The 17,205-nt window shown below is 34.7% G+C and overlaps 1 pseudogene; it reads left to right on the top strand.

The window, feature by feature from the left end:
* Window positions 1-16,803: 16,803 nt before the first annotated feature.
* Window positions 16,804-16,948, top strand: LOC112624042 (annotated as a pseudogene).
* The last annotated feature ends 257 nt before the right edge of the window (window positions 16,949-17,205 follow it).

Raw genomic sequence — 17,205 nt, 5'->3', positions numbered from 1 at the left:
TTTTTATTTTTTCTAGTACATTTATAATTTCAAGTTTTATCTTTAAACTTTTATTCCATCTTAGGTTGATTTTTGTATATGCTAGGAGTTAAGGGTCCAGTTTCATTCTTCTCCATATGGCAATCCAATTTTCCCAGCACCATTTATTGAATAGGGTGTCCTTTTATGTTTATGTTCTTGTGGACTTTGGACACAAGTTTATGTCTTGTGGACAAAGGACAGCTGTAAATATATGGCTTTATTTCTGGGTTCTCTATTCTGTTCCATTGATCTATATGTCTATTTTTGTACCAGTACTATACTGTTTTGGTTACTGTAGCCTTGTAATATAATTTGGAGTCAGATAATGTGTTGGCTCCAGTTTTTGTTTTGTTTTGTTTTTCCTAGAATTGCTTTGGCAATTTGCACTCTTTTTTGGTTCCATATGAATTTTAGTCTTTTTTTCCCCTAATTCTGTGAAAAATACAATAGACATTTTGATAGACTGCATTGAATCTATAGATTAGGCAGTGTGGTCATTTTAACGACATTAATTCTTCTGATCCATGAGCATGGGATGGCTTTCCATCTGTTTATGTAACTTACAATTTGTTTTATCAGTGTTTTACAGTTTTCCTTGTAGATATAGTTCATCTCCTTCATTAGATATATTCCTAGGGCTTTTGTTTTGTTTTGTTTTGAGTAGCTATTGTAAATAGTATTGCCTACTTGCTTTGTTTTCAAACTTGATAGTTATTGGTGTATAGAAATGCTACCGATTTTTATACATTGATGTTGCATCCTGACACTTTACTAAATTCATTCATCAAATCTAAGAACTTTTTTGTTTAATCTAGAGTTTTCAACATATAAGTTCATATTATAAGCAAACAGAGATAATTTGACTTCCTTATTTCCAATTTGGATACCTTTTATTTATTTATCTTGCTGGATTGCTCTTATCTAAAACTTCTAGTACTATGTTGCATAGGACTGGTAAAAGTGGGCATCATTGTCTTGCTCCAGCCATTACAAGGAGTGCTTTCAATTTATCCCTATTCAGTATGTCAGCTGTGGGTTTGTCATATATGGTCTTTAGACTAAATGTACTTAACAGACATTTACAAAACATTCTACTCAACAACTCCAGAATATACACTCTCCTCATCATCACATAAAACATTCTCTAAGGTAGATCATATGTTAGGCCACAAAACAAGGTTAAAAACTTTATTTAAAATCAAAATTATATCAAGTATCTTCTCAGACCACAGTAGAATAAAACAAGAAATTAATACAAATAGGAACTTTGGAAACTATAGAAATACAGGGAAATTAAATACTATGCTTCTGAATCATCTTTGGGTCAATGCAGCAATAAAGGCAGAAATTTTAAAATGTTTTGAAATGAATGAAAATGGAAACACGACATATGAAAACTTGTGGAATTACAGCAAAAGCAGTTCTAAGAGGGAAATTTATAACATTAAATGTCTGCATCAAAAAAGTAGAAATATCTAAAATTAACAATCTAATATTGCATATCAAGGAACTAGAAAAACAAGAAAAAACAAACATTGAAGTTAGCAGCAAAAAAATAACAAAGATCAGAGCATAATTAAATGAAATAGAGACTAAGAAAACAATATAAAGGACCAAAGAAATAAAAATTTCATTTTGGCCAGATGCGGTGGCTCACACCTGTAATCCCAGCATTTTGGGAGACTGAGATGGGCGGATCACCTGAGGTCGGGAGTTCAAGACCAGCCTGACCAACATGGAGAAACCCCATCTCTACTAAAAATGCAAAATTAGCTGGGTGTGGTGGCCCACGCTTGTAATCCCAGCTACTCGGGAGGCTGAGACAGGAGAATTGCTTGAATCCAGAAGGTAGAAGTTGCAGTGAGTTGAGATCACACCATTGCACTCCAGCCTGGGCAACAAGAGCAAAACTCTGTCTCAAAAAACAAACAAACAAAAAATTCATTTTTTGAAAAGATAAAATTGATATACCTCTAGCTAGTCTAACCAAGAAAAGATCCGAACAAACAAAATCAGAAATGAAAAAGGAGAAATTACAACTAATACCACAGAAATACAAAAGATTATCAGAGATTATTATGAATAACTATATACTCACAAACTGGAAAACCTAGAAGAAATGGATAAATTCTTCAAATCATGCAACGCCCTCCAAAATTTAACCAGTAAGAAATAGAAATCTGAACATACAAATAATGAGTAGCAAGATTCAATCAGTAATTTAAGAATCTCCCAACAAAAAAAGCTCAAAACCAGACAGATTCACAGACAAATTCTACCAAACTTTCAGAGAACAAATCCCAACCCTCCTAAAACTGCTCCAGAAAATTGAGGAGGAGGTAAATTTTTCTAACTAATTTTACATGGTCAGTATCACCTTGATACCAAAACCACACCATAAAACAACAACAACAATGAAAGAAAACTACAGACCAGTATTCCTGGTGAATATAGACACAACAATCCTCATGAAGACACTAGGAAACTGAATCCAATGGTACAACAAAAAGATAATATATCATGATCAATTGAGTTTTATATCATGGATGCAAGGATGATTTGACACACACAAATCAATAAATATGATACATCACATAAACAGAATTAAGGTCAATAACCATATGATCATCTCAATATACACACAAAAAGCATATGGTAAAACTCAGTGCCGACACCAGCTCGGTTGTGGAGACCTTAACCTAGCGGCGCTAGAAGAATTAAAGACACACACACAGAAATATAGAGTGTGGAGTGGGAGATCAGGGGACTCACAGCCTTCAGAGCTGAGAGCCCCGAACAGAGTTTGACCCATTTATTGACAGCAAGCCAGTGATAAGCATTATTTCTATAGATTATAGATTAACTAGAAGTATTCTTTACGGGAAACAAAGGGATGGGCCAAAACAAAGGGATGAGCTATGGCTAGTTATCTGCAGCAGGAACATGTCCTTAAGGCACAGATCACTCATGCTATTGTTTGTAGCTTAGTAATGCCTTTAAGTGGTTTTCCGCCCTGGGTGGGCCAGGTGTTCCTTGCCCTCATTCCGATAAACCAGCAACCTTCTGCGCAGGTGTCATGGCCATCATCAGCATGTCACAGTGCTGCAGAGACTTTGTTTATGTCCAGTTTTGGGGCTAGTTTATGGCCAGATTTGGGGATCTGTTCCCAACAACTCGGCATCCCTTTATGATAAAAACTCTCAACAAACTAGTCATAGAAGGAGCATAACCCAAGAAAAAAAAATTATCTCAGTGTTTATGAATTTTGCTGATCTTTTCAAATAATCAACTTTTGGCTTTGTTTCATTTCTTTTACTGTTTGTTAGTTTACTATTTCCTTAACTTATTCTCTTATTTTGATTATTTCATCATTTCCTTTCTTCTACTTATATTAACTATAATTGTGGTTTTGTGACTGTTTCTCCTTGCAGTTCTACCTGTTTTTGTATCTTGAAGTTCTGTTCTTAGGAGTAAAGAATAAACTCTTGGTTTCATTCATTTTCTCTATTATTTTTCTAGTTTTTTTTTTATATATCTTTACATTCTAGTTTTTATAATTTTTCTTTCTTTTTCTTTATGTATTTTTGTCTTGTTTTCCATTTTCTTATGGTGGAAAATTAGTTATTGATTTGCTATCTTTCTTCATATTGAATGTAGGCTATTACAGTTATAAAAAGCACTGTATTTGCTGCATTCCATAACTCTGGTATGTTGTGGTTTTACTTTAATTCATACTAAAGTATTTTCTATTATTTTTCACAATTTTTCTTTGACCCAGTTTTTACTTAAAAGTGTGCTGTTTAATTTCCACATATTGGTTGATTTCCCAAATTTATTTCCATTGTTGATTTCTAATTTAATTTCATTGTGATTAGAAAATATACTTTGTATGATTTCAATTTTTAAATTTTTTGAGGCTTGTATTTAAAGCCTAATATATCAACTATCCTCTAGAGTGTTTCATGTCCACTTGAGATGAATGTATTTTATTCTTGGTTGGGTGTAGTATTCTGTAGATGTTTATTAAATCCAGATGATTTGTAGTTTTGTTCGAGTATTTTATTTCCTTACTGATACCCTTCTTAATTTTTCTATCCATACTTGAAAGAGGGGTGTTAATGTCTTCCAATCTTATTGTTAAATTGTCTATTTTTTCTTTTAATTCTGTAATTTTTTGCTTCATATATTTGAGTTGTTTTTATGTGCATACATACTTATAATTGTTATGTCATCCTAATTAATTGGCCCTTTTATTATTAAAATGTTCTTTGACCCTAGTAACAATTTTTGTCTTAAAATCTCTATTAGTGTAACTATTCTAGCTCTCTTTTGAGTACTTTTTGCATAGTACATAGTTTAAAAATCTATTTTCTTTTAACCTATTTGTGTTTTTGAATCTAAAATGTGTCTCTTGTAGTTAGCATATGGTTGGGTAATAGTTTTTAAATTCATTCTGCTAATCTCTGCCATTGGATTGCAATGTTTTGTCTAATACATTATGCAATTCTAACAATCAGATTCTTCCTCTTCCCCAGGGTTTTTTTTATTGCTTTCTGTTATTACTGTTAGTTTTTAAAATGATTTTCTTGGACTAATTATATATAGTCTGTATTATTTCTGTGGCCACTGAAGCCTGTTCTTGATTTTCTTAGTGGTCAGCTAATGACTGAACAGAAATGTGCTTAAATACATGGAACAAATTAGTGTCATATTCTTTGCTGAGAAGTTTTGTGTGTGTGTTGTGGCTTGATTTCAATGCTGTGATTGGCATTTTACCACTCTACGTTGCTTTTATTTGCACAGAGCCTCAAGGTCAGTCAGATGTGAGAGATTAGAGACTTCTCAGTCCTTTCCTGGGCCTGTGCACAGTCCTGAGTATGTGTGTAGCCTCCTAGATTTCTAGGTTATGTTTAGCTTTGCAAGTTCCTTATGATCATGTCAGTCCTCAGTTTTTTCTTTTGTATTTTGGTCAAGTTCTTGTTCCTCCAAACAAATAAAGCCACCTTAGGCAGCTGTGATGTTAAATAATTGCCATTGATTATTTTTGGCAAAATCCTGAGGAGAGGGCTCTTCACAAAGAGTGAGAGCTCCAACTAAGGTCGGATAAAGACAAAACCTGAGAATAGTGCTTTCTAACAAGCTGCCAGACACGTAAAATAGTGACAAATCTCTGCAGAGAGGACTTCTAGGGAGTTCTAGCTTATTCTGCCTCACTTAGTGGCTGCCAAACTGCTGTTTTAATAGCTATTGCATTTGGAAGACTAGATTTCTTTTAAAAAATTTTTTTATTTAAATATCTTTTGGAGTACAAGTGATTTTTCATTACATGGTTGAATTATATAGTGGTCAATTCTGAGATTTTAGTGCACTGGTCACCCGAGTAGTGCACATTGTGTAGTAATATAGTAATGTAATGTGTAGTTTTTTATCCTTAACCCCTCTCCCACCCTTCCCATTCGAAGTCTCTGAAGTCCATCATATCACTCTGTATGCCTTTGCATACTCATAGCTTATCTCCCGTGTATAAGCTTATAAAGGGTTTTCCACTCCTGTGTTACTTAGAATAATGATCTCCAGCTCCACCTAAGTTGCTGCAAAGGACATTATTTCATTCTTTTTAATGACTGAGTAGTATTTCATGGTGTACACATTCCACATTTTCTTTATCCACTCGTTAGTCAACGGGTAGTTAGGTTGGTTCTACATCAATTGCAATTGTGAATTGTACTACTGTAAGAAGACTAGATTCATGATTTATTTATTTATTGTTGTGAGAAAAAGTCTCAGTTTGTTGTTCAGGCTGGAGTGCTGGAGTACAAAGGTGTAATCATAGCTTACTGCAGCTTCCAAATCCTGGTTTCATGCAGTCCTTCTGCCTCAGTCTTCTGAGTAATTGGGATTACACATGAAAATTATCACACCAGGTTGAAAGACTTGATTTCTCAGGTTATTTTAAAACTGAAGAGAGGGGGATGAGATTAGGGAAAGTTAAAATGCCATAAATTGTAATATTCTTACATATCCAGCCATTTTCTTCTTGTATATGCACTTCTCAAATTGTTACAATGCTTCAATTAATGTCTAGAGTTCAGAAAAAGTTGATTTTGATAGTTTTTGCATGTATTTCTGTTGATTTCATAGAGGAGTACATTTTCAGAGGTCTTACTCTGCCATTTTGGAAGTCAAAACTCCTCAAAAAAGTACCATTTGTTGGTTTTTATTTGGTATTGCCCTAAACTAGTGAATTAATGTAAGAATTTCAATTTGTAGTATTTTATTTTTCAATTCAAGTATATAATGATGTTTCATTTCTTTTTCTGTCCATATATTAAATGTCTCAGTTAAGTTTTGTTGTGTTCTATGTTCTTATTATATTATCCAACTGGTTTATGCTGGTCTGAAGAAAAGCTATTGATTTCTTCTTTTTTTACATGGCTACTCTTGTTAATTCTAATAGCTTTTAGTTTATTTTCTTGGGTGGCTAGCAGAAGTCTTAATTTTCATGTGCAAGCTTATACTTAATGTTTGTTGTGTACATATATTTTCCCATTAATTAAACCCAGAGTTGAAATATATTTCTTTAAGGATTATGACTTTTAATTCTGAAACACTTGCTAATAATCTCAAGGGCCTATCTTCCCACAGCTCTGTTAGTATTGGTCCAACTTATATGGTGAGGGCAGAAATCATCCTGGCCAATAAAATAGGGAGTTCTAGTTATACTTTGTGGAATATGCCAAGCAAATAAGGGCATGTAGGAGGTACTTTTTATATTTATCTACTCTCTTGCAAAAGAGCTTGGAATGACAGTGAGAAAAGTGAAGCAACTGCCTCATGCATAAAATTTAAGGAGTTACTGCAAAACTCAACAATCAAATAATATCTCAAGAAATATTTAAATATTAAAAAGTAATGCAAAATGGATGAATAAAATATCTAAGTTTTAAATGCAGACTAAGTTTTAAATGTGTATTAGAGCCTGAGGTGAAATAAAAAGAAAAAAATACAGTATCTACTCCAGTTACCTCATACCTTAGTCCAATCCCTAAAATAATTTATAATAGTAATGTTAGGTTTTTTTAAAATGTGATATGATTATAGTTTTGAATTAGAAGAAATTTGTTATCATGAGTAGATGTATCCCATTTTATTCAAAAATAACTGTCCATGTAGTATTTTCATTGGCTATTTCATTGTTGGAGAAATATCCACACATGGCATTCAATGGCACTTAACATAGAGCAGAAATTCTTCAAGACTGTTAGAATCACAGTAGTGAAAGCGATCTCCAGATGTTGTTGCCCCAAGTCAAGAGTGCTGATTCACTTCTTTATATGTAGCCTTCCTAGAAGATGGGAGAGATTATATTGAATAGGTACTTGTGATTAAACAAGACACAGAAGAAAGTTTTGAAGAATAACTGTAGTTTTGATTTGTTAATTCGACAAAAAAGCAATGAAGTCCTCATGATGCTCAGGAGAAATGGTTGATTGGAAATATAAATTTGGGCATAGAGAATTATTGTTAGATAAGATTGTCAGGAGAATGAATAGGGACAGATAAGGTAACTAAGTAATGAGCCTGGGGAATGCCAACACTTAAAGATTGGAGACATCACAAGATCTACAGAATGGACTGAGAAAGAGTGTCCTAAAAGGCAGAAGAAAACAGAAGTATTATAGTATTTTGAATATTTAACAGAGGCAGCGATTGGTGCTACTAATAAGAGTTGTAGAGGGTGGTGAGAGGAAAGCTTAAAATAGTGGGTTCATGAGAAAAGAGAAATTGGAGATTCTAAGTACAGAGAAATCTCTCAATGAATTCTGTTGTAATGGGAGGAGAGAAATGGTGCTATCCCAGAAAGAAAAATAAGATCAAGAGTCATTTACATTTTATGATGACAGAAATAACAGCATATATTTGAGCTCATAAAATCATCAAATGTGAAGAAAAATTGACAATCATGAGAATGAGAAGAGAATTTCTGGAACAGTGTTAATAAATAGACAAAAGAGCATGGGAACTATCACATATGAAAGGAAATAGCCTTGGACAGGAGAGTATTCATGAAGGCAGAATGTATGGGTACAGATATAGAAGGTTGGTACTTAGAGTAATGGGAGTCTGTAAAAGATTTTCTCTGATTGTTTTACTTAGTGAAGAAGAAATAAAGTCAACAGATGAGAGTCAGGGTCAAGAGTAGAGATTATTAGAGATTGAGGGGGCAAGACTGTCTCTTTTGATATAATCTCTCTCATGTTATTCCCCCTCCCCCAGTTTTTGCATCTCTAAAAATTGTCTTATAAATGGGTACTTATTTTTAAAATTTTTGAATTTTTGAGTTTTGGAACCAACGCAACTGGAGAGCATAATCTTATACTTGGATCTGACACTATTTTCTCCTCAGGTTTTTCTGCATCTTTTGCCTCTCTGCCTTGTCTCTCTCTTCTAAAATTCTTCCTCTTTTCCCCTTCCTTTTAGTCAAATTCTGTCACATTTTCCCTTACGGCCTTACTTACATAAATGTATTATTCAGTTTTCAAGTATTTTGGAAGCTAATTAATTGTTGCTACAATGTTGCTCATGATCATGCAAATGACTGAAAATGAGTCATTTTTATTTAATTTGGGACAAAATAGTGTAGTCAAAAGTAACTTAAAAAATTCTTCATAAAGTATCTGTATAATATATAGTAAAATGAAGAATGTAAGGGAAAGTATTATGGAAAATCATATGTATTTCTGAATAAAATAAATAAATCTGGTATACTAAAAGGCTAATTCTTTAGGTTCCACTTGACATAATGAGAATCCTTTACTGGTATCTAAAGTTTATTTGAATGAGATTTGTCTTATAACTAATTATTATGAGAGAAATGTAATATACATTAATTAAAAATAAGAGATGATATTCTTCTGAGTCTATTTTCAGAGAGTTTGTTAAATAATTATTAAGATAAATTTTATAAAATAGAATTATAGGAAAATAATATAATTAAAATTTTAAAAATTATGTATTTGTTGCAAACTGTGCTTCACTATGATACTGCATGGAGAGAAAATTATTTTTACTTTTTGGCAATGCTTGTGCTGTTTTAATCTATTAATACTAATAATAGTACAGAGTTGATAGATCTCATATTTATGCTATTCTGAAAATATAATTTTAATACAAAGATTATATTTACCTTGATGAATATTAAAAATTAAGTTTTCAAAGTGCATCCTCATTTAGACTGTCTACCAAACATTTTCGAGTCAGGCATTTATTAAAAGTGCATGTTTTACAATGAAATGTAACTAGTTCTCAAATTTATGATTTAATGTGCATATTGACCAGGAAGACATTTAGGTAGACACATTACATATACATATATGCAACTGGGATGAAGAGTACCGATTATCTGGTCCTGATTTCGGTGAGTGAGGATCAATTACTGCACATAAACAATATTAAATCAATGTGAATTTTTGTGTTTTAGTGAACCTTGATTTATAACCAAGTGTTTGGTTGGCATTTGCACTATCCAAATCAGGAATCTATAGTTCAGAATGTTTAAGCACTTCAATATTGTCATTGAAGTCTATGTGGGGACATTTAATAATTGTCATTAGGGGTGCATGCAGTATTTTTTTAATTAATGAGTAGTATTAAAACACATGCTTTGGCTATAAATATTTTACAGTTTCCCACCCTTGCATGAGTTACAAGTAAGAAAATGCCAAGTCTGACATTCTCACACATAGGGACTTCCACTTCAGATTTGGAAATCTGTTTATTCCTGGGCTTCTTATTAACTAGAATACTCTGCCAACCAATCTGACTAGACATGTGGTGTGGCTGATCCCGCCATCAGAAGAGTGTTAACTCTACCTCAGCGTGAAACTTCTTGCAAGGTACTCCCTGGAATGTCTCAGGACAGAGTGAGATCTCCACTAAGCCTGTATGAACAGATTGCTTGGCTGTTTTGTTTCTTCCCAATATTTGTATCTTTATCAGAAATTGGAATAAGACTTGCAGTTATTGTGACATACCAGCTGGCATAGAGATAATGGGAGAAAAGTTGAATAGCTCCTACCTACCTCAAACTGCCAAAGGCTACCAATATTTACTCAAAGTACATAATAGTTGCTTCACAGACAAATTGGCATAGGTCCATTCACCGCAACTAGATAAGAAGGAACTCCTGAAGGTGCTTTGTAAATTACTAAAGTTTCGGAAGCACAGACTTTTCCAGACTATCTTCTCTAAGTTAAAAAGTCATCATTTAATGAGTGTGAATTCTGTGTTTAAATGAGAGAAGAGATCAACCATTAAGAATGGAATAAATTTAAAAATCACTGAAGAATTTTCAATCACAACCTATTTTCAGTGGGTAAGAATTCAACTGAGGTTAGATAAAGCCAAACATTACCAGTGTCAGATAATGTTCAGACTAGACGTAGAGGGCATTTTATGTGAACTCTTAAATCACACGTGTAGAGAGGCCATGATCCCAGAAAGAGATTTGTCAAAGGAGCACTGATCCTGGGCTGCTTTTTGTTGCTAATCTCAAGGACGTTCTTTGTGTAATCCAGTGATCATGCTACACTTCACTATCCACTCTTCCATATGACTAATTCACACTGTTTCCCCTTCTTCAGCCTTCAACATCTACTTCTACACTTGCTTAATAAATTGGAGGAGAACTTTCACATGCTTCCATATCATGTCTACAAGTCTACAATCTACCTGCAACTGTACAAATACTCCTGGTTTTCCCCTTATTATTCTGAATGAATTCTCAGTGTTCCTGGGCAAAATTCTCCCTTCCCTTCCCCCTTCCCTTCCCCCTTCCCTTCCCCCTTCCCTTCTCCCTTCCCTTCTCCCTTCCCCTCCCCTCCCCCTCTGCCCCTCTTCCCTTCTTCCCCTCTTTCTCTCTCTCTCTTTCCCTCTCTCTCTTTCTTTTTCACTTATTTTTGAGATGGAGTCTTGGTCTGTCACCCAGACTTGAGTGGAGTGGTGTGACCTTGGCTCACTGCAACCTCTGCAAGTTCAAGCAATTCTCCCTGTCTCAGCCTCCCCAGTAGCTGGGATTACAGAAGCCCACCACCATGCCTGGCTAAAAATCCTCACTTCTTTTGTACTAGAATCCATCTGATTTTACTTACATAATCCAATAATTCCAGCAATTTTTCTCTTCCTTTTTAGAAATCATATTTTTTTCTTCCATTCTATGGATTTTTTAATATCTACTTTTATTTGTCAAATTCTAAAAAGAAGTTTCTTTTTATTCTAGTATTAAATGAAATAGTCAAATCTCAGTCTTCAATTTATTTGACCTATTAGTAACATTTAATTCAGTTGTTTACTTCTTCCTTCTTGAAGCACATCGACATCTTTCCACCTGGCTTACAGGAAAGCAAATTGCTTTTTATTTTCTTTCCCTCACAGGCCTCTAGTTGTCAAAACATTTAAATAGATACCTTAAATTTAACAAGTACAAAACAGAACTCTTTTCACTTCTAAATCTGCTCTTCCCACAATCTTTCTCATCTAATCTGTGGCAACTTCATTCTTCCAATTATTCAAGTAAATATTAAAGTTACTCTTAACTCTTCTTTTTTTCTTGTTCATTATATTTAATCTGTCTGGGCCGGGTGTGGTGGCTCATGCCTGTAATCCAGCATTTTGGGAGACCGAGGCAGGTGGATCACGAGGTCAGGAGTTCAAGACCAACCTGGCCAAGATGGTGAAACCCCATCTCTACCAAAAATACAAAAAAATTAGCCAGGCGTGGTGGCAGGCACCTGTAATTCCAGCTACTCAGGAGGTTGAGGCAGAGAATTGCTTGAACCTGGGAGGCAGAGGTTGCAGTGAGCTGAGATTGCGCCACTGCATTCCAGCCTGGGTGACACAGCGAGACTTCTTCCAAAACAAACAAACAAACAAACAAAAAACAAAATCTGTCTGCAAATTCTGATCTGTCTGCAAATTCTGTTGACCTAATCTTCAAGCTATACCCAGAACATGACTATAGTATAAACACCTTTGCCCTGGAATAAGACATTATTATCTCTGACCCAGTTACTGGACACATTTTCTAATTTTCCCTCTTTCTTATGGCTGTGTACAGTTTATTCTCAGTGTTAGCAGCCAGCAATGATCCTTAGTAGGCTTTCTAATTCTTATATTAAGAGCTAAAGTCTTTGTAATAGTCTATAAGGTGCCCCATGATTTAGTCACCCATCTCCTTTTAGCCCACATCTTCTATTTTTCTTCCAGTGCCACACTCTGCCTAAGTCTCATAGGTCTGCTGACTGTTTCTGACACTAGATGTTACTGGCAGGTCTTTGTTCTTAGGGCTCCCAAGATGGTGGCGGGTGGCTCCCAAGATGGGGGTGGGCTGCTTCCAAGATGGTGGCAAGACTTTTGTTCTCTGACCTGGAGTTCTTGGCCTCACGGATTCCAAGGAATGGAACCTTGGGCCATGCCGTGAGTGTTATAGCTCTATTAGAAGCTCAGGGTCACGGAAGAGAACTGTGGAACCCAGTGACTAGTGTTCAGCTCGATTAGGATGAACCCGGGCACTTGGCCCCCAGGAACAATGGCGAGCCTCTAGCCCAATGGGGAGTGGCAATGGGCACCTCGCTGGATCAGGAGCACAGCAGAGACCCTGCTGGATCTGGACGGGTGGAAGTCAGCGGCAGGTCTGAGACAGCGGCAAGCAGCAGTGGTGGACGGCGAGTGAAAGCTCAGTGAGAGAGGTAACAAACACAGACCAGAAGAGTGTGCAGTTGCAAAATTTAATACAGCGAAAGAACTCCCATACAATGGGAGGGGACCCAAAGAGGGTTGCCCCCCACCCAGAATGGGTTGCCACTCCTGGCTCGAATGCCTGGGGTTTATATTCCAATCATTGTCTCTCCCCCGTGCTCTCAGATGATAGATGATTTGACTATTTCTTTACCTCCTGTTTTTAGCCTAATTTGTATTTTCGTGAGCCCTCTTTACTACCTGATTGGTCTGGTGTGAGCTGAGTTACAAGCCCCATGTTTAAAGGTGGGTGCAGTCACCTTCCCCAGCTAGACTTAGGAATTCTTAGTTGGCCTGGGAAATCCAGCTATTCCTGTCTCTCATAGATATGCACCTAGCAGGAATTATTCATCTACTGTACCCCATACCTGAGAAACTCTTCCCCATATTTATACATATGGTTTACTTCCTTGACACTTTTAAGTCTTTGTTCACATATCACCACCTCTATAATACACTCTCTTATCACTCTTTTAAATTTGCAAACAGGCCCTCAACCTCTGGATCTATCTATCCCTCTTTCCTTTTCCATTTTTAACTCTTGCACTTAACACCTTCTCACGTTCTGAATATTTTGCATATATATTTTATCATATTCTCCCAACTCAGAAATATTATATCCTTGAGAAGTTCCCTTCCTTACTTTCCTTTCCCTTCCTCTCTTCCTTTGTCCTTTCCTTCTTTTTTCTGCTTTCTCTTTTCTTTGTTTCTTTCTCTTTCTTTGTTTCCTTCCTTCCTTCCTTCCTTCCTTCCTTCCTTCCTTCCTTCCTTCCTTTCTTTCTTTCTTTCTTTCTTTCTTTCTTTTTCTTTCTTTCTTTTCTTTCTTTCTTTCTTTCTTTCTTTCTTTCTTTTTCTTTCTTTCTTTTCTTTCTCTCTCTCTCTTTCTTTCTTTTCTTTCTTTGTCTTTCTTCTTTTCTTTCTCTTTCTTTCCTTTCTTTCTTTTCCTTCCTTCCTTCCTTCCTTCCTTCCTTCCTTCCTTCCTTCCTTCCTTCCTTCCTTCCTTCCTTCCTTCCCTCCTTCCCTCCCTCCCTTCCTCCCTCCCTCCCTTTCTTCTTTTTCTTTTACTTATTCTTTTTACTTAAAAATTAATATTTGACTCACATTATCTTTCTTTTGGAAAGTACTGATCTAGACAATACCTGGGAGGTAAAGGACTACCTGGAGAGTCAGTCTTTGTAGGCTTTATAGTAAAGCCTTAGGTTGTCAGTAAAGATGACAGCTGAGCTTTTACATTAAGACCAAGATGATTATTGCATACTTAATGACATTTTTAAGACAACAATTCCTGCTATTTTCTTCTATTCCTTTTTTTTTTTTTTTTTTTGAGACTGAGTCTCACTCTGTTATCTAGCCTGGAGTGCAGTGATGCGATTTCAGCTCCACCTCCCAGGTTCAAGGAATTCTCCTGCCTCAGCCTCTCTGGTAGCTGGGACTACAGGCGGTGCTACCATGCCCAGCTAATTTTGTTGTAGTTTTGGTAGAGACAGAGTTTCACCATGTTGGCCAGGCTGGTCTCGAATTCTAGACTCAAGTGATCCGCCTGCCTTGGCCTCCCAAAGTGCTGGGCTTATAGGCATGAGCCACTGTGCCCGACCCTTCTCCTATTCTTTAATACCCTAGAAAGCATCTCTTTGCTATTTTTATTGTCTCTATTTATTCAAATAAAAGTTTAAGAAACATTTAACGTATCATTGAAATAAGTCTCTAATAACATTGTGTACCTTGGTATCTTATCAAGCAAAAACTGAGTTACGTTCTTTGACTAAAATTTGGTAAAATTGATATTTCAATAGTTATCATCTCTACACAGGAAATATACAGGCTTAACCTCTTGACTCTAAATAAATTAATTATGGCCTGGATGTGTTTTTCGTAATGCAGTATATATTATTTACTTCACACAATCCCTCTTCAGCATTACAAAGTTTAAAAATGTTGAGTATCCCTTATCCAAAATGCTTGGGGCCAGAGTGTTTCAGATTTCAAATTTTTTCAGATTTTGAAATATTTATATAGACATAATGAAATATCTTGGGGCTAGGACCCAAGTTTAAACACAGAATTTACTTATGTTGCATACACACCTTATACACATAGCCTGAAGCTAATTTTTTTCAATATTTGAAATAATTTTGTGCATGAAATAAAGTTTGTGTACATTGAGCTAACAGAAAGCAAAGGTGTCACTATCTCACATTGGTTCTCAGAAAGTTACAAATTTTGGAGCATTTCAGATTTCAGATTTTGGGGTTAGAAATGCTCAATCTGTATTAACATCACATTTGGCAAGATGCACAGAGGATTTCTGCCAGGATGTGTTTAGCTTGATTGCTAGGAACGTATATGATCTGGGACAGAAAGCACTATCTAATTGATTTATAAAAAGTAACTAAGGAACTTTTAGAAGATGAGTTTTTTCTCACTTCAATATATGTCTGATGTGTGGCAATTATATGCCACATATTATTTCAAAAAGAATTGCTTAATTTTTTTGTATAATCTGACAGTAATTTGATTCCTCTTCTGTGGCATATTTAAAACCTTAGACTACACATTATTTCTTCATCAAGTATATCAGTAGGATATTACACTGCATGTGTGGAAGTGTTATACTGAGATTGTAACAATAGAGGCCAGTAAAGCACTAGGCTTTGTGATTTCACAAGATGAAATTGCCTTAATAGTAGGAAGAAAAAAAACCAACATGTTTATTCTGGAGGATAAATACAAAACATATATGATTATTCAACTCTAGTTATATATTAAAATACTTTATTTTCATGTAGAAAAGAAAATGAAAGAGGTTTTTAGAAATGGAAGAGTTTGGCACAGAAACTGAAAATCATATATGAGCTCTGAGCATATGGTTAAAATTTAAACTTTCTGTTGTCAGTGAGAGTTTTTATTCTTACTGTTTTATAATAGAGACTTTGGGGAAATGTGTATTTTTGAATTCACCTCCCAATTTTGCTTTGACCTTTGAATATTAATAATAAAGAGTCTAGTTACCTCCTATGAATCTCTTTTACAGTAATACAATGAAATACATACAGTTCACTTACTACACATTTTTATGAGCCAGAGTGTAGTCAATTAAAAGAAGGCGCATGCTCTGCGTTCATGAACGCTTCTTTTTTCTTGTCAACAGATCCGCCTCCTAAAGTACAATTTTGATTTAATTTCATCGGCATTTTAGAATGACAAAGAGCAGATTTTAAAAAATATTAACTTGTTATAGACTTCTTTTTTCCAATATAATTTATTACAGCATAATATAGATTTATTTACTTTTGCCAAAATAAATATTGGCAAAAATAATACAGACTGGCTAATTAAATTAGCTTTTAAAAAGTATAAGTCTGTTTTCATCTCAACTATTTTAGATAGGTCAATGAAAAAACCTTCAAAGCATAATAGATGAAAAATAAAGTTTTTGAGGTATAATGTATGAGAAAAGTCTGTTCAACACATGGCAGACCTAACTTCATGAATAAAAAGAAATTGACATTTTAAAATTGGTGTTTTTATATTCCTTTCTGATTTCAATAGTGATAAAGGATACAATTTGGAGGCACAAATGCTGGAGAATTGAAGTTTTCTCTTTCTGCCACATCTAACGTGTTTATCTTAATTACTTAAATCTTATTTTAATCATATTATTTCATGTTTGAGTAAGAATGATGATATGACCTTACTTACAGGCTGATGGTAAACTCCTAAAGTACAATTTTGATTTAATTTCATCAACATTTTAGAATGATGTAGAGCACTTCATCATTCTAAAGAATGATACTTTTTGGTGTTTGAAATAGCATGCTGTGTTGTTGTTACTATATATATATATACACACACACATACATACATACATACACACAGTTTATATAAAATATTAGGACCTTCTTTCATAGAAACTATTCACAATAGACAGGGAAACCATTTAGAGTATGAGTCTACATTTATGTGAGATAGAAAAAGAAGCAAAATTCAATCACTTCTTGGCCTTTTGGCTAAGATCAAGTGTAGAAAGCAAAATTCAGTTAATTTCAGTATGAATGAAGTTTTACCCAATGGACTGAGTAATAAATGATTCAAAATACTTTAGCAAATATCTGTTTGCCTAAGTATAGTGAAATGGTTGGCACTATGACTGCCTTAACTGAATATTATGAAAACAATAGCATCATATATATTCTTCACTATGGACTTGATTATAAATTATTTAATGACATCTACCTTCTGTACACTTGCTGTTGATGGTCTTACTCTTCATGAAGTTAGAAAATTATTTGGATCAAAGTAAAACAATTAAATAATCATACGTGCTCTTGAGTTTATGTTAGTGACTTCAGTTGTTATGCTCCTTATGGCCCTCAATAGTGACACTGTCAA

This window comes from Theropithecus gelada, chromosome 4 (assembly GCF_003255815.1).
Source record: "Theropithecus gelada isolate Dixy chromosome 4, Tgel_1.0, whole genome shotgun sequence".
Classification (NCBI taxonomy): domain Eukaryota; kingdom Metazoa; phylum Chordata; class Mammalia; order Primates; family Cercopithecidae; genus Theropithecus; species Theropithecus gelada.
This window is presented reverse-complemented; position numbering and strand designations above follow the sequence as displayed.